We start from the raw sequence: 17,166 nt of genomic DNA, 5'->3' as shown, positions 1-17,166 counted from the left end.
CTGCCTCCTTGTCATTTCGGACTTATTACAAAAAACTGAACAATGTATAAAAGCGGATATGTGACAAAGTGAACTGCAAACAAGCTAAACAAAACCCAGAAGCAAAAACCCAGACGTTTTTATAAGCTGTTGACCCAAAAAACGAGCGTTTAAGGACAAAAAAGTGGATTCAGGCCATTGAGACAGCGCGCGACGGGTCATATTACACTGAGAACTACGGCGACTAGAGGGAACGTAATCAGCGACAGTAAATATAATATATAAAACGGACATTTGGATATTTGACTTAACAGTGACAAAATGTTTACTGCACACATACACATACTGATACATACTGAGTGTCAGGATCCCAAAATTTACCCATTCATCCTGCTGAAGCGTCACTTCGTATTGCCTGTATCCACTTTTATCTTCTTAAACGCTCGTTTTTTTCGGTCGACAGCTTATAAAAACTTATTTCTGTGTTTTTTAGCTTGTTTGCTGTACACCTTGTCACATATCAGCTTTTAGACATTGTTCTGTTTTTTGTTATAAGTCCGAAATGACAATGAGGCAGCCTCACGCAATGCAAAGTCAATGGAGAGCGTTGGATTGCCCCCCCCCCCCACCCCCACCGGTGTGGGCGTGGCCTAAATACGGTCTGTCTCTATGTGAAAATGAGTATTTCAAAGATATCCGGATGGTCTAATTCTGGTAAATGCAGATCCGTGTACACACGGCTAATATTACCCATAACCCCTTGCGCGTTGGACGAGGATTCGATTAGAACTACAAACATTGAAAAGTGTTAAAAAACTACAAACATGGCGGATGTGCATGTCTGATGGTTAAGAGGTTTAGATAAAGGTGTTCCATAGGGATGGGCGATACCACTTATTTTGTTTTCGATACGATACCGATACTTTCAAGGCCAGTATCAACGATATCGATACAGATATGATATACTTCTAAACTGAACTTTTTCATTATTAAATGTATTAAATTATTAAAATTACTAAGAGTAAAATGGGTAAAGATACCCACTTAACATCATATTTGAAAAGTATTTTAACATTCAATATGCCTTAATTGCAACTTATTAGATCATATTTTTGTTTACACATGGTTAAAATATGTTTACTTGTAGTGGTAACCATGGACATTTACAAATACTAGTTGAACTATGGTCACTGTAGTAAAAAAATATAATTTAACATAATTTTTATTAAAATTAGTTACAGAATAGAACATGATCAATATCAACTTTTAACATTAAATTTAAAGAGTGTAATTGCACTATGTAGGCTACAATTTCTATTTTCTATTTGTTTATTGGGAAATAACTCAAACAGAGCATTGTTCTGGGCTGCGTTTCCAAAAGCATCAATGGTTTCTTAAGATAGTTTTGGGAAACGCAGACCTGTTTAAATACAGTGTCATCAGTGACCGAACGCTCTCTGTGATTGACTGGTTCTGTCTTGCAGCATTTGCATGCGTTCAGATGAGCAGGAAAATAGTCCTATACTACACAAATGTTCAGTAACATAGGTTATTCGTATTGTATGCATAAAATAATCTCTTTAAATAAACAAAATTACCAAGAAAAAAAACACCTTAATATCAATATTTTTATTTGAGTATTGATTATTTTCGATGCTCACATCAGTATCGATATATCGATACTTCATATCGATACGCCCATCTCTGTGATTATAAAGGCGGTTCACTCCTATCACTTATGAACTGCTACGCACAATATAAGCGGAATCGTTTTGAATGTTCTCTGAACGTTACATTTAAATTGTTTCAGAAAAACTTTTCATGATCGATGTATGAATAACTTGTTTTTGGAGAACATTATTTAAGAATTTATAACTCTAAATCAATGTTCTATTAATTTGACTGGATGAACGTTTGTTCTGAGAATGTTCCCTGAACGCCGCTTAAAAGTAATTACTGTAGCATTTGTAGTTTTTGTCAAAGTGATCCACATTTGCACTGATCCATGAAAACATCTAAAAGCGCTATTGTCACTTTGTAAAGAAAAACCTATAGCGCCTATAATGAACACGCATATGCACAACGTCACTGTTTTCACAAATTCGCGTTTGCATGGAGATAATAGCGGTGTTGTTTTCTAAAACTTGCACTTTGGGGCCGTTTATACGACACCGTTTTCAAATAAAAACGGAAAATGTTTTTGGCCGTTCATTCACGACAAAGGCGTTTTGGGAGCCTCCAAATGCAAACTTTTGAAAACGGGTTTCAAAGTGCACGTTTATCGTTATCGTCTGCTTGTAAACAACAAAAACATGAATTTGTGAAAACGATGACGTGTAGGGCTGCCACTAACGACTATATTTATATCGATTAATCTATTGACTAATTTATCGATTCATCGGTCGACTAATTTATCGCAATAATTTTCAACAGTTTTACCTAAAAACATTTAATTTAACGTTGGCCTCCAGTAGTGTACTATAAAAAAGTATAAATGTAAGCGGCTAATTTTGCCCTTCATGACGACTGTGAGGGGGGTGAATTATTGTATAACTAATTTGTTTACATTATATAAAGCCTTAAAGTTCTATATAATTAAGGGCGTGGCCACTTTGAGTGACAGGTGGATTGCCGTTTGTCTGCTGTCTGTTATGCTGCGTTCACACCAAACGTGAATTGAGCGTCTGGCACGAGTGATTTCCATGTTAAGTTAATGGAAAGGCGTGTTGACGCGTCTGGAGGTCCTGCGGCGCGATAGACGCGATTCCGCCTCATTCACACGTCCAGTTGGCGCGAATGACGCAAATTGGACGCGAATTGAGCGTCTTGCACGATACGCGCGTTATGCGCAAGTGGTGCTTTTTGTGCATTCACGCGCTTGAAGCAAATTTGCGTTAGACGCCCGAGTTGAAAAATCTAAACTTTGGCATCAATTGTTAATTGCGTCAAACTGCTGTCACGTGGTAAAGTGACGTGATGAGAAACCCTGCGTAATTTAAAAATACTGTTATTGTGTCACTAAATGTACTTTTAATGCTTTTCAGTTGATAATGTAGTTGTTTAAAGCTCAAATATGTGGTTTGTTTATAAAGAGAGCGCCTATTTAAAAAAAATAATCTTGTGTTTTGTGGTTAAACCAAGTGGCAAAGTGAAGTTTCATAACTTTATATTTTTTTAAGGATATTTAAATATACATGCAGTGAAAATAATGTAGTGCATTGGCTGGACCACATTTGTGTGGCTATTAATGCTTAATATTTTTTTAAGGAAAATGAAAAGAGGCAGAGTGGTGTTTTATGACATAGTGCCTGAACGCGCGTCTATTTCGCTTCCAACGCTCGATTTATACGAGCGTCCAATTCGACCGTGGACGCGCGAATGGATTCCAAATGTTCAAGTGTCCAACTAGACGCGGTAGAGATTTTGACACTCTATTCGCGTTTGGTGTTACGCAGCATTAGTCATCGCGTCACCTCGGCTCCGCCCACGTCCCGCTTCTTTGCCCATTTTCTATTATCCGGGAGTGACACACGATGACCCGCTGCCAAGATGGCAACGGCCAGCTCGACCCTACTTTACACTTCAAAACTGCTCTTCAGAATCCTATGTCCTAGTCCATATTTTTTTACAATCTATGGTCCGAAACCTGGAAAATGCTTCCTTCGGAGGACACATTTCAAGGCATCAAGGCACATCCGAATCTAATGTTAGCTTCACTTCCTGTCTCCTCAGAGACCTTCATCTGATCGAGTTTTGAAGCCAGCATAGATGTATCCTTCGCTGCCTTTGATATCCCTCAATCCTGTGCGTTCCATTCTGTGACAGTTGAGCTGGGGGAAAAAGATGGCGTCTGAAAGTTGCGTTTGCTGGTCAGTCTGTGTGTAAAGTCCTGTGCACACTGGGACGAATATCGCACGCGCTTATCGCCAACGTTTTTCGGAGCGTCTTGAGTGTTCACACCCAAGGGATTTTCACTGGCGATGCGCTGAGTGAACGTGCACATTCAGTAGATGCGCTCCCGGTACACAAGGTGGTGCTGCGGCACTTTACGCTTCTGACACTCGCTTGTCACACAGAAGAAGAAGAGAGACAGTATTTACGTGCTTGCCAAAACCATTCACACACTTTTTGCTAACTGGCAAGCAGCATTAACCATAGATATACATAATAAAGGCTAGATGTCTCGTCCGCGCTGCTGGCCAATGGAGGTCGACGTCCACACCTGGCGGCCATCTTATCACAGTCAGCTCGCTCACTCGTAACATTGTGTTTTAATGGTGTGTGTACTTTTTAAATAACCATAACTTGCTCAATTTTCTACCGATTTTCAAACAGTTTGGTTTGTTATAAACGTCAGAGATGTAGTTATGACACTGACATTATTCATAATTTGTTCAAGCATCCAGAATTATAGCCACGTTAATAACGTTTGTAAGAAACCAAACCATTTGTAAATCCGTCAAGATTTCAGCGAGATAAGAGTATTTGTGTTCAGATCACTCGCCTTACATCAGGAGCCCGCCAGAAAGCTTGCCTGTGACAAGATGGCCGCCGGTGATGATGTTAGAGACTCCGCCGTAAGACATCTAGCCTTTATTATGTATATCTATGGGATTAACTGCTCATCTTCTTCTTTGTCTACTTCCTCTTCGTCGTATCAATGTGTGCTCGGTAAGACCGTTTTGTGCTTGAGCGCCATCAAGTGATGTTTTACTGTAACTTCAGCTGCTCCAGGCATGTGAATAAAAGTGCCGATCTCATTGGTCGGCCAATTTTTATTTTTATTTAGGAGTGCAAAACTTACAACATAGGGTGAACACAGAACACAACAACAAAACACAAAAACAACAATAAAACAGCAGTAAAAATAACAGCAATGAAAAATAAGCAGAAATGACAGATAATAATAGTAATAGTGGAAGTATTTAAATAGTAAAAGCATGTATAATAATAATGATAATATTTTGTGATGGCGGCAACAGTAATATCAGTAATAATAATAACAGCCAATCGTTGAAATCTGGTCGGCCAATTTTTAATGCAAGCGTCAAACAGGGTTCCCACTCTTTTTCAGCAACCATTTTCAGTACTTTTCCAGGACATTTTCAATTTTACTACGGCGGGAATAAAAGACAAGAATCATGCCAAATATTGCTTTCTAAGTCTTTAAAAGCCGTACAGTTTATTGCCATTACTTAAAAATCCAGCATTTTTCAATATGAGCTCTTAATCATACATTATGACTATGGAAGCTTGTTTACACCACAGAATAGAAAGAAATGGTAATTGTAACTTTATCTCGCTATTCTGACTCTCTCGCAATTACGAGTTTACATATTTGTGATATAATCGTGAAAATTGTCGCAATTCTTTTTTCCTCAGAATTTGACTTTATAACTTGCAATTGCAGTTTAGATCTCACAATTCTGAGAAAAGAAGTGCAAGATATAAACTCGCAACTGCGCAAAAAAGTCAATTGTGAAGAAAAGACTTGCGAGTTTATATCACGCAATTCTGACTATATCTTGCAATTCTGACTTTATAACACACAAATGTGACTTTATATCAAAATGATGTGATTAGGTAGCAGCTTACGAGTTAACATTCACTGCATACATTTGAGCAGTTATAGCATTAGCAAGACTAAACATCATTATTCAAATACTACTCACACGCATCAAACTCAGCATTCCTGAACATGTGCTTTCTGCAACTAGCGCTAATTGTTTGGGCCAGCGATAAACTCTTTATACTCGGCTAAAGAAATCACTTTTTTTTTAAATAATTTTCCCGGACAACAACAAGATTTTCCAGGACATCTTACATTTTCTTTAATTTTCCATGTGTTTTCCAGGACTGGAAAATTTGTCATTAATTTTCCAGGTTTTCAAGGTTTTCCAGGACGAGTGGGAACCCTGGTCAAAATAAAAAAAACTTGAGGCGTTTTAAAAAAAAAAAATGGCGCTTTCACGCCTGCCGTTTTGCGCGTCGGTGTTCACACTCACATTGGCGCCTTTGTTAAGTCACGAAGCGATAAACGCGCACAAAAAACGTCCCAGTGTGAACAGGCCTTAAATATACGTTTTCCACTTCTGATGTAATTTCTAGTGAGAAATTACTAATGTAGTAGTTAAATACTTGTTTAGTTCTCACCAAAGCTCTCTCTTTTTTTGCCGTAGATCATTAAACTGTTACGCTGCCTGTCCGAAATCAGTTTTGTGAGGTGCCTTCATGCACAAGCGCTGCATTACAAGTTTGTGAAAAAAGCAAAGGAAAAACGTTTCCATTTTTATTACATTCACATCCCGTACGTCCCATTTTTCAGTCCCCCAAAACGTCGCCGTTGTGTAAATGAACGGCCAAAATAGTGTTAGACCGATATATCGGGCCGATATTTGCAATTTTTACGTGTATCGGCCGATACAAGGCTGCTGCGTTCGCCGATATTTTTTTCCCTGCATTATTTACAGACAGGCGTCCACAGGGCAGCTCTCACCGTCTTCAAACTCTCTTGCTCTCCCTCGCGCATATTAATCAAAATCAATTGAGAATTGACACGATGGTAAAAGGTGGAAAGACCGAAGTTTCACGTGGAGCATTGGGAGATTTTTTCCTGAATTACCGCTGGTGTTGCTCTACAAGAGATTAAGTGAAGTGCACCTACACTCTAAAAAATGCTGGGTTAAAATAACCCAAGTTGGGTTGAAAATGGACTAACCCAGCAATTGGGTGGTTTTAAGCAAACATTTAACCCAACCGCTGGGTCAAAACAACCCAATTGCTGGGTTAGTCCATATTCAACCTAACTTGGGTTATTTTTAACCCAGCATTTTTTAGAGTGTAACCATTAAATGACTAGGTTGTAAATAGTTTTAAATGAAGTATAGTGCAGTCAGTGTGCACTTTATTATGCTGCTTGCTTGTTGATACTGTGTGCAATAGTGTCATTATTTTATTTACGCTTAGATATTTATTTTCACCACTGAACTTTTTTTTTTCTTGTTCTACCTCACCTGTTTTTATTATTTGTTAAATGTAGTTTTTTTTTAGTTCAATAAATGTTCCTTTTTTAAAATTAAAATTTTAAATTGTTATCATCATGATCATTGTGTCATTTTTATGATGTAAATTGAGGGAGCAAAAGCAGTATCGGCTCAAGAAAATCGGCAGCCCATATCGGTCATCGGCTAAGGCTGATGAAAAAAAATCGGTATCGGCATCGGCACTAAAAAATCCATATCGGTCGATCCCTAGGCCAAAACGCATAAAACGTTGTCTGTTTTTCCTGCTTCGAGACATTCCCGTCTCATCTGCTCGTTCTCGCACTTTCCTGCTGGCCTGTTTTCCTTCTGCCAGAATCTTTTACGCAAGCAGTCTCCAACTGCGTCTTTAGGAGCACAAAACAACCGTTAACTGTGCTCAACGGGACTCCGCATGCTCAAACTCATAATTAACAGCGCTCCTGTCCCGGTTAAGACGAGGAGATGTTAAGCGAGAGGGACGGAGCACGGACACACCACGCTGGCCGGTGACCTGTGGAAGTGATGTGGAGAACTTTCAGGAAAATGGGGCAAGAAAAACATCTTGATTGATGCTCAACGTTTCAAAATCACAATGTGGAACAATAAGTTCGGACAAGATCCTTTTCCCCCTTGTTTAAAGCAGTTGGGGAAGGAATGTGTGTGTGATTAAATGCCCAGAGAGCTGTAAACATCCTTCAGAACATGTGCTGCTGGTACAGAAGATGCCAGATAGTCATAATGCATATTTCAACACACAATAACACAACTGGAGACTGTATTGTCTACTGTATGTAGGCTACTCAGGGGGGTAATTTCTCAGGGGGTTTGACCCCCTTTTGGGATGAATCCGAAAAGAACATGCATGTGCAGGTCAAAAAATGGGAATGAAAAATACTCACTAATAAATCATCCAGGTTAAATCTCAGCTCAAAATCAACAGAAAACAATATGAAAATGTGTTGCATTGTGAGAGCTTTAATTTCTTTAATGGGTTAGTTCACCCAAAAATGTATTTTATTACTTATATTTGTTACCTTCGGAACACAAATGAAAATATTTATGTTGAAATCTGAAGGCCTCCATAGAGAGCAAAGCAATTTCCTCTCTCAAGATCCGTTAATGTACTAAAAACATATTTAAATCAGTCCATGTGAGTACAGTGGTTCAATATTAATATTATAAAGCAACGAGAATATTTCTGGTGCACCAAAAAATAAATAAATTACAATTTATATAGTGATAACCGATTTCAAAACACTGCTTCATGAAGCTTCGGAGTGTATCGATTCAGTGAGTCGATTCATGATTCGGATTGTGTGTCAAACCGCCAAACTCATAGATAAACATAATAAAGGCTAGATGTCTCGTCCGCGCTGCTGGCCAATGGAGGTCGACGTCCGCATCTGGCGGCCATCTTGTCTCAGTCAGCTCGCTCACTCATAACATTGTGTTTTAATGGTGCGCGTACTTTTTAAATAACCATAACTTGCTAAATTTTCTACCGATTTTCAAACTGCTTGGTTTGTTATAAACGTCAGAGATGTAGTTATGACTCTGCATACTTATGAATAATTATTCATTACTTGTTTAAGCATCCAGAATTATAGCCACGTTAATAATGTTTGTAAGAAACCATTTGTAAATCCGTCAAGATTTCAGCGAGATAAGAGTATTTCAGATCACTCGCCTTACATCAGGTACAAGATGGCCGCCAGAAAGCTTGCCTGTGACAAGATGGCCGCCAGAAAGCTTGCCTGTGACAAGATGGCCGCCAGTGATGACGTTACAGACTCCGCTGTAAGACATATAGCCTTTATTATGTATATCTATAGCCAAACTGCTGAAATCACATGACTTTGGACGCTCCGAAGCTTCATGAAGCATTCTTTTGAAATCGGTTGTCTTTTTTTGGCGTACCGAGAATATTCTTGTGGCTTTATAATATTAATATTGAACCACTGTACTCACATGGACTGATTTAAATATGTTTTTAGTACATTAATGGATCTTGAGAGTGTAAATTGCTTTGCTCTCTATGGAGGCCTCACTGAGCCTTCGGATTTCAACACAAATATCTTCATTTGTGTCTGAAGATGAACGGAGGTCTTATGGGTGTGGAACGGCATGAGGGTGAGGAATAAATTACATTATTTAAATTTTTGGGTGAACTAACCCTTTATTGCAAAAATATTAGTGCTGTCAAATCGATTAATCACATCCAAAATAAAAGTTTTAGTTTACACAGTATATGAGTGTACGCATATACGCATATATGTATGTATATGTTTAAGAATTGTTTTATTTATATATAAAATACTTACATTTACATATAATATTAATTATATAAATATATATACATCATACACATGCAAATATTTATTAAATATATACATCATGGTAACACACTTGAAATGTAAAAAATGCAATAAATATTAATTTAACAACATTAGATTAACATTAAACCCTAATGTTCAAAACCGATTAGAAAAAACTAAGAGGAAACAGTTATTTCATATTAATGTGAAGTGTCATTCAGGGAATTCTGGGAATGTCAATTTACGTTTTTTCCACTGTAAATTACACAATGACTTGTTCTTTTTCCCTTCCAAAAACTCTAAATACAACATTATTTTACTGTAAAATTACATTAAATGTAAGGTTAGATCTATTACAGTTATTCACCGTATATATATTTTTTTTTTTTAACCAGTTAATTGTTTTTAACTGTAGCATTTTTACAGTCTTTTACCGTTAAAATCTCCTTGTCATCTCACTAACACTCCAGTGGGCGGGGCCAAAGATGCAATGATGAAGTAGGCGGTCTTGATAGACACATTGTGGGAATGTCAATAAATTTTCTACTGTAAATTACACATCGACTTGTTCTTTTTCACTTCCAAAAACTGTAAATACAACGGTATTTTACTGTAAAATTACATTAAATGTAAGGTTAGATCTATTACAGTTATTTACCGTATATAGTACAGAACCTTTTTTTTAACCAGTTAATTGTTTTAACTGTAGCAATTTTACAGTCTTTTACCGTTAAAATCTCCTCGTCATCTCACTAACACTCCAGTGGGCGGGGCCAAGGATGCAATGATGAAGTAGGCGGTCTTGATAGACACATTGAGGGAATTGTGGGAATGTACATTTTCCACTGTAAATTACACAACTTGTTATTTTTCCACTTCCAAAAAACGTAAATATAACGGTATTTTACTGTAAAATTACATTAAATGTAACGTTAGATTTATTCAGCGTATATAGTACGGAAACTTTCTGTTAACCTGTTTAGTGTTTTTAACCGTAGCATTTTTACCGTTAAAATCACGATAATTTTTTACATTGTATATGTTCACTTGTAATAAAAAATATGACAATATATTTTTATTTTATTTATTACACGGCTCTGTGGAATACTTGATTCTGATTGGTCAATCGTGCATTCCAGCGGTATGTTAGGTTATTCCCAGATAACAACCGCCAAAGTGAATGACACACCGCTCATCCGGGTACTACGGCCAGAACTATTATAAAGTTTTAAATATGTATATTTTTCTTACACAAACGCATTGGTTCGCTTCAGAAGGCCTTTATTAACCCCCCAGAGCCGTGTGGAGCACTTTATTTGACGGACAGATGCATTTTTTTACGGACTTCAAAAACAGCTACTGCTATTATAAAGCTTGGATTAGCCAGGACTTTTTTTATACAACTCCAATTTTATTCGTCTGAAAGAAGAATGTCAAATACACCTAGGATGACTTGAGGGTGAGTAAATCATGGGCTAATTTTCATTTTGGGGTGAACTATCCCTTTCAGCATTAATTTCAACATATATTACAATATTATAATCTTTTTCCACTTTGCAGTTATGAAAATGAGATTTTGCATCATGAGAATTGCTAGTGCGAAAAGCTAGAGACTGGAAAATAAATACAGACCTGATGTCAAAGAGCCATTAAATATCAGCAAAATATGATAAAATATTCATAACAAAATGTCAAAACTTTTAGATTTTATGTCTAAAAATGTCATGTAAACATCTTAAAAATATTCCAAATGTAATGTATTATTGATTTATTTTGATCTGAAATATGACCTAGACATGTTCTTGAGGGTTCTTTTAAACCTTGAGTAAATGTTGAGTAAATAATAGATGTTTTAAGAGGGTTATACATACAAGCACATGTTCTGCGCTATATATAATATTCTTTAGGTTGGTCAAAGGCAAAATGCACAGAATAAAATCTAATTTTTGATAAGAAGACAAGCTTCAAGCGGATATAATGTACTGTCCCGTATAGCATCCACATGCTGGAACTGGAGAGCGTCTCTGGTTAAAGTAGCCTTTGTTTCTCTGAGAGAAGGAGACATTGCTTCAGTAGCTGTGAAAGGGAACCCTGCGTACTTTTACTGACAGATCACCTCTCGAATAGTTTAGTGTTGAAATTCTGTTAACGTCTTATAAAGGAACATGTGCAGCTGTCTGCTTCACTTAGACAACAAGACGATTAATGCCGAGCAAATGGACTTGCTGAAGTCTCAGATGTTTCTCCTGAGAAAAACACCCCAGTTAATCTCACATGCATGTGTCTCCGTCAGTTTCAGTGCTCACATTTACTCAAAGGTCTGCAATCTGAAGTCAGAGATCCCCTTACAAAGTTTATTCAAGTGTACTATTAGTATACTTCTTTTAAACTAAAAATAAGAAACTACTTTCAATCTACTTTTTATGTACTTCTCTGAAATATACTTAAAATTACACTTGTAAAAGTGTACTAAAAGTCTAAGTATATTTGGCCTGTACTTGTACTAAATCTAAGTATACTTGACTTGTAGTTGTGTTTACTTTAATGATTGAGTAGCCTATTTTTTCACATAGTTTAACAAACTCTTATAACATTGATTTATAAAGAAAACAGATCTGAGTATGTGAATTTTTATGTATAGTGCACATAGGAATTAACTTCAAATTTACTTAAAGTACAGTATATTTATAAGTATAAACATTCATACCTAAATAAGAACAATGTAGTATACTTAAAGTGCAAAAAAATACATAAATAGTAAACTATAAGTATGTTAATTTCACTTAAAGTGCACTTACAAGTATACTTGCAGTCTAAAACTACTAATCTAATAGTTTACTGAGAGTATTTTATCAATAGTAAACTTTCAATATACCGATAAGTTAACATGTAGTATAAACAAAAAACTTTGAGATGTTTTCTCAAAGTTTACTACTTAAAGGTGTATTTTTATACACTAAAAAGTGGGCAAATTTAGTCCCAAGTATTGAAATAGTACACTTAGAAGTATACTTGCAGTCTAAAACTACTAATCTTGTAGTTTAGAGAGAGAATATGTCAAAGTGTACCTTCGTAAACTAAAAAAAATTGTATTACAAGTATTTGACTAGCACACTGTCAGTATATCTTAAAAGTTCACTTGTAGTATAGTTGCAGTACAAACTAAAAACGTAGTTGTAAACTAGTTGTGTACTCAAAGTTGACTACTTAACTTAAAGTATACCTTTATACAGTAAAAAGTGAGCAAATTTAGTCCCAAGTATTGAAATAGTACATTTACAAGTATACTTGAAGTCTAAACTACTAATCTGGTAGTTTACTGAGAGTATACGTAAAAGTGTACTTATACTTCAAAAGTAACAAGTTCACTTGTAGTATAGTTGCAGTACAAACAAAAACATAGTTGTAAACTAGTTGTGTACTCAAAGTTGACTACTTAAACTTAACTTAAACTGTACTTTTATACACTAAAAAGTGAGCAAATTTAGTCCCAAGTATTGAAATAGTACACTTAGAAGTATACTTGCAGTGTAAACTACTAATCTGGTAGTTTACTGAGAGTATACGTCAAAGTGTACTTATACTTCAAACGTAACAAGTTCACTTGTAGTATAGTTGCAGTACAAACAAAAACAGTTGTAAACTAGTTGTGTCCTCAAAGTTGACTACTTAAACTTAACTTAAAAATTTACTTTTGTACACTAAAAAGTGAGCAAATTTAGTTCCAAGTATTGAAATAGTACACTTAGAAGTATACTTGCAGTGTAAACTACTAATCTGGTAGTTTACTGAGAGTATACTTCAAAGTGTACTTATACTTCAAACGTAACATAAATTCACTTGTAGTATAGTTACAGTACAAACAAAAACATAGTTGTAAGCTAGTTGTGTACTCAAAGTTGACTACTTAAACTTAACTTAAAGTTTACTTTTATACTCTAAAAAGTGAGCAAATTTAGTCCCAAGTATTGAAATAGTAAATTTACAAGTATACTTGAAGTCTAAACTACTAATCTGGTAGTTTACTGAGAGTATACGTCAAAGTGTACTTATACTTCAAACGTAACAAGTTCACTTGTAGTATAGTTGCAGTACAAACAAAAACATAGTTGTAAACTAGTTGTGTACTCAAAGTTGACTACTTAAACTTAACTTAAAAATGTACTTTTGTACACTAAAAAGTGAGCAAATTTAGTTCCAAGTATTGAAATAGTACACTTAGAAGTATACTTGCAGTCTAAAACTACTAATCTGTGTTTTTATGAGAGTATAGGTCAAAGTGTACATTCATAAACAAAAAAAATGCGTTACAAGTATTTAACTATAGCACACTGTCAGTATAACTATAAGTTCACTTGTAGTAAAGTTGCAGTACAAACAAAAACTTAGTTGTAAACTAGTTGCATACTCAAAATGTACTGCTTAAATTATACTTAAAGTGTACTTTTATACACTAAAAAGTGAGCAAATTTAGTCCCAAGTATTGAAATAGTACACCTAGAAGTATACTTGCAGTGTAAACTACTAATCTGGTAGTTTACTGAGAGTTTACGTCAAAGTGTACTTATACTTCAAACGTAACATAAGTTCACTTGTAGTATAGTTGCAGTACAAACAAAAACATAGTTGTAGTTGTGTACTCAAAGTTTACTAAAGTTAACTTAAAGGTGTACTTGTATACACTAAAAAGAGAGCAAATTTAGTCGCAAGTATTGCATTAGTACACTTAGAAGTATACTTGCAGTCTAAAACTACTAATCTGCTGGTTTACTGAGAGTATATGTCAAAGTGTACTTTCGTGAACTAAAAAACTGTGTTACAAGTATTTGACTAGCAAACTATCAGTATAACTACAAGTTCAATTGTAGTATAGTTGCAGTACAAACGATAAACGTAGTTGTAAACTAGTGTACTCAAAGTTTACAACTTAAAGTGTACTTTTATACACTAAAAAGTGGGCAAATTTTGTCACAAGTATTGAAATAGCACCCTTAGACGTATACTTGCAGTCTAAAACTACTATCTAGTTTAGGTCAAAGTGTACCTTCGTAAACCAAAAAAACTGTTACAAGTATTTGACTAGCAAACTGTCAGTATATCTATAAGTTCACTTGTATAGTCGCAGTACAGACAAAAACTTAGTAAACTAGTTGTGTACTCGAAGTTAACTGCTTAAAGTGTACTTTTATACACTAAAAAGTGTGACGATCTAGTCTCAAGTATTGAAATAGTACACTTACAAGTATACTTCTAGTACGCCGATAATGGTATACTTAATGTTTATTTAAAAATATACTTGAACTTTACTTAAGCACACTTAATAAAATTAACTTCAAGTGTGCTTATTTTCACAAAGGTCTCAATATGAACTCAAATGTTTCTCATGAAATAATCTAATCGGCTCCACATTGATTTTATGGCTCTATAATGTTACTGGATGACAACTAGTGACTCATTTGGCTTTGTTTTGATGAATTTTAGAAGAAAAATCTGCGATTAAATGAACGTCGATGAAATATAACCGAGAAGTCCATTAAATCTCCTGAGCTGTGAAAGAGCAGCATCTGAGCGGTAAAACTGTCTTCTGCGAGAGCGAAATGCTTGGTTTATTCTCCTAAATGAGCATCATTGAGCCGCTGGGAAGAAAAACACTCTTCCTGGAGCATCAGTATGCAGGGAACGACTGAAGACACAAAGAAAGAGGAAAAGAAAGGAATGGATGAATGAGCAAACCGTTTGAATGCACAGACAAACTGAATTAAAAGGAAAAACATCCAAAGTATCAATAATACATGGAAAACGTACCACCACAGTGCAATCACAGGTTAGTTAGGGTGCTGAAATTGTTAGGGTGTTCTAGGTTGTTGTTAGGACATCGCTGGGTCGTTGCCAAGGCATTGCTATGTGGTTGTTAGGGTGTTCTAAGTTGTTGTTACAACATTGCTGGGTGGTTGCCAGGGCATCGCTATACCGTTACGAATGAATTCTGAATGTTAGTGTTCTTTGTGGTTGCTAAGGTATTTTGGGAGGATATCACTGCGTTGTTATGCAGTGGCTAAGGTCTTCAGAGTGATTTTTTAATGCACTTCTATGGGACTGTGAGATTGTTCTAGATGGTTGCTAGGGTGTTGCTGGGTGTTTGCTAGTGTGATTTTCCAGGGTTTTGCTTGAAAATTTGTTTCAAATAGAGATTGCGATTTACCCGAGATTCTGAAAAGACAAGTAAACAAAATAGCATGCAATTTACTAGGCTAATTGCTGCAGTAAATTTGTAAATGTTTAATTAATTTGAATGAATTATTTAAACAAAATGGGTTGAATTAATGATTCAAAGATAAAGACTGGATGAATCAGTGTTTTTGAATGAATCTCTTGAATGAATGATTCAATGACTCACTTGTAAAGACTTCACTTGTTTCATTACTGGATGAATCAGTGTTTTTTTTAAATGAATCTCTTGAATGAATGATTCAATGACTCACTCATAGACTTCACTTATTTCATTACTGGATGAATCAGTGTTTTTGAATGAATCTATGGAGTGAATGATTCAATGACTCACTTGTAAAGACTTCACTTGTTTCATTACTGGATGAATCAGTGTTTTTGAACAAATCTCTTGAATGAATGATTCAATGACTCACTCGTAAAGACTTCACTTGTTTCATTACTGGACGAATCAGTGTTTTTGAACAAATCTCTTGAATGAATGATTCAATGACTCACTCGTAAAGACTTCACTTGTTTCATTACTGGATGAATCAGTGTTTTTGAACAAATCTCTTGAGTGAATGATTCAATGACTCACTCGTAAATACTTCACTTGTTTCATTACTGGATGAATCAGTGTTTTTGAACAAATCTCTTGAGTGAATGATTCAATGACTCACTCGTAAAGACTTCACTTGTTTCATTACTGGACGAATCAGTGTTTTTGAACAAATCTCTTGAATGAATGATTCAATGACTCACTCGTAAAGACTTCACTTGTTTCATTACTGGATGAATCAGTGTTTTTGAACAAATCTCTTGAGTGAATGATTCAATGACTCACTCGTAAAGACTTCACTTGTTTCATTACTGGATGAATCAGTGTTTGTGAATGAATCTCTTGAATGAATGATTCAATGACTCACTCGTAAAGACTTCACTTGTTTCATTACTGGATGAATCAGTGTTTGTGAATGAATCTCTTGAATGAATGATAAAATAACAAATACATTTGTCGTCACCTACTGGCGTTACAATGTAACAGATACATTCTTTATTTGAAGTTTCAAGTTATTTCGATCGCTACCGTAGACAAAATGCCTCTAAAATACTGATATCTGTATACAATAAAAATTGAAACGGAATGCACTCTTCAAATTAAAGGTGCAGTGTGTGAATTTTAGCGGCATCCAGTGGTGAGGTTGTGAATTGCAACCGCTCACCCCTCCCTTTCGGAGCACATAGAGAAGCTACGGTGGCCGACACAGGACAAAAATGTCGTCGTCAGAGACAGCAGAGAGTGACTAGCGCTCTGTAGAGAAGTTTGTCCATTTAGGGCTACCGTAGAAACATGACGGCACAAAATGGCGGCTTCACTGTAAGGAGACCCGCGGTGTGTGTAGATAGAAACGGCTCATTCTAAGGTAGTAAAAACATAACGGTTCATTATGCAAGGTCTTTATACTCCACTAAAAACATAGTTATGTGTATTATATGGCATTTCTGTCAATAGATCCTCATAAATACTACACACTGCACCTTTAAGTTTTTATCCCAATAGGAACATCTCTTATAAAGCATGGCTGCTTTTGACCAATTTTCAAGCGCATGATCCTCTCTAGAGATTCAGTCTGAAACCC

The sequence above is a fragment of the Gobio gobio genome (assembly GCF_949357685.1).
Source record: "Gobio gobio genome assembly, chromosome: 25".
NCBI classification, from domain to species: Eukaryota; Metazoa; Chordata; class Actinopteri; order Cypriniformes; family Gobionidae; genus Gobio; species Gobio gobio.
Note: the sequence above shows the minus strand (reverse complement) of the source record.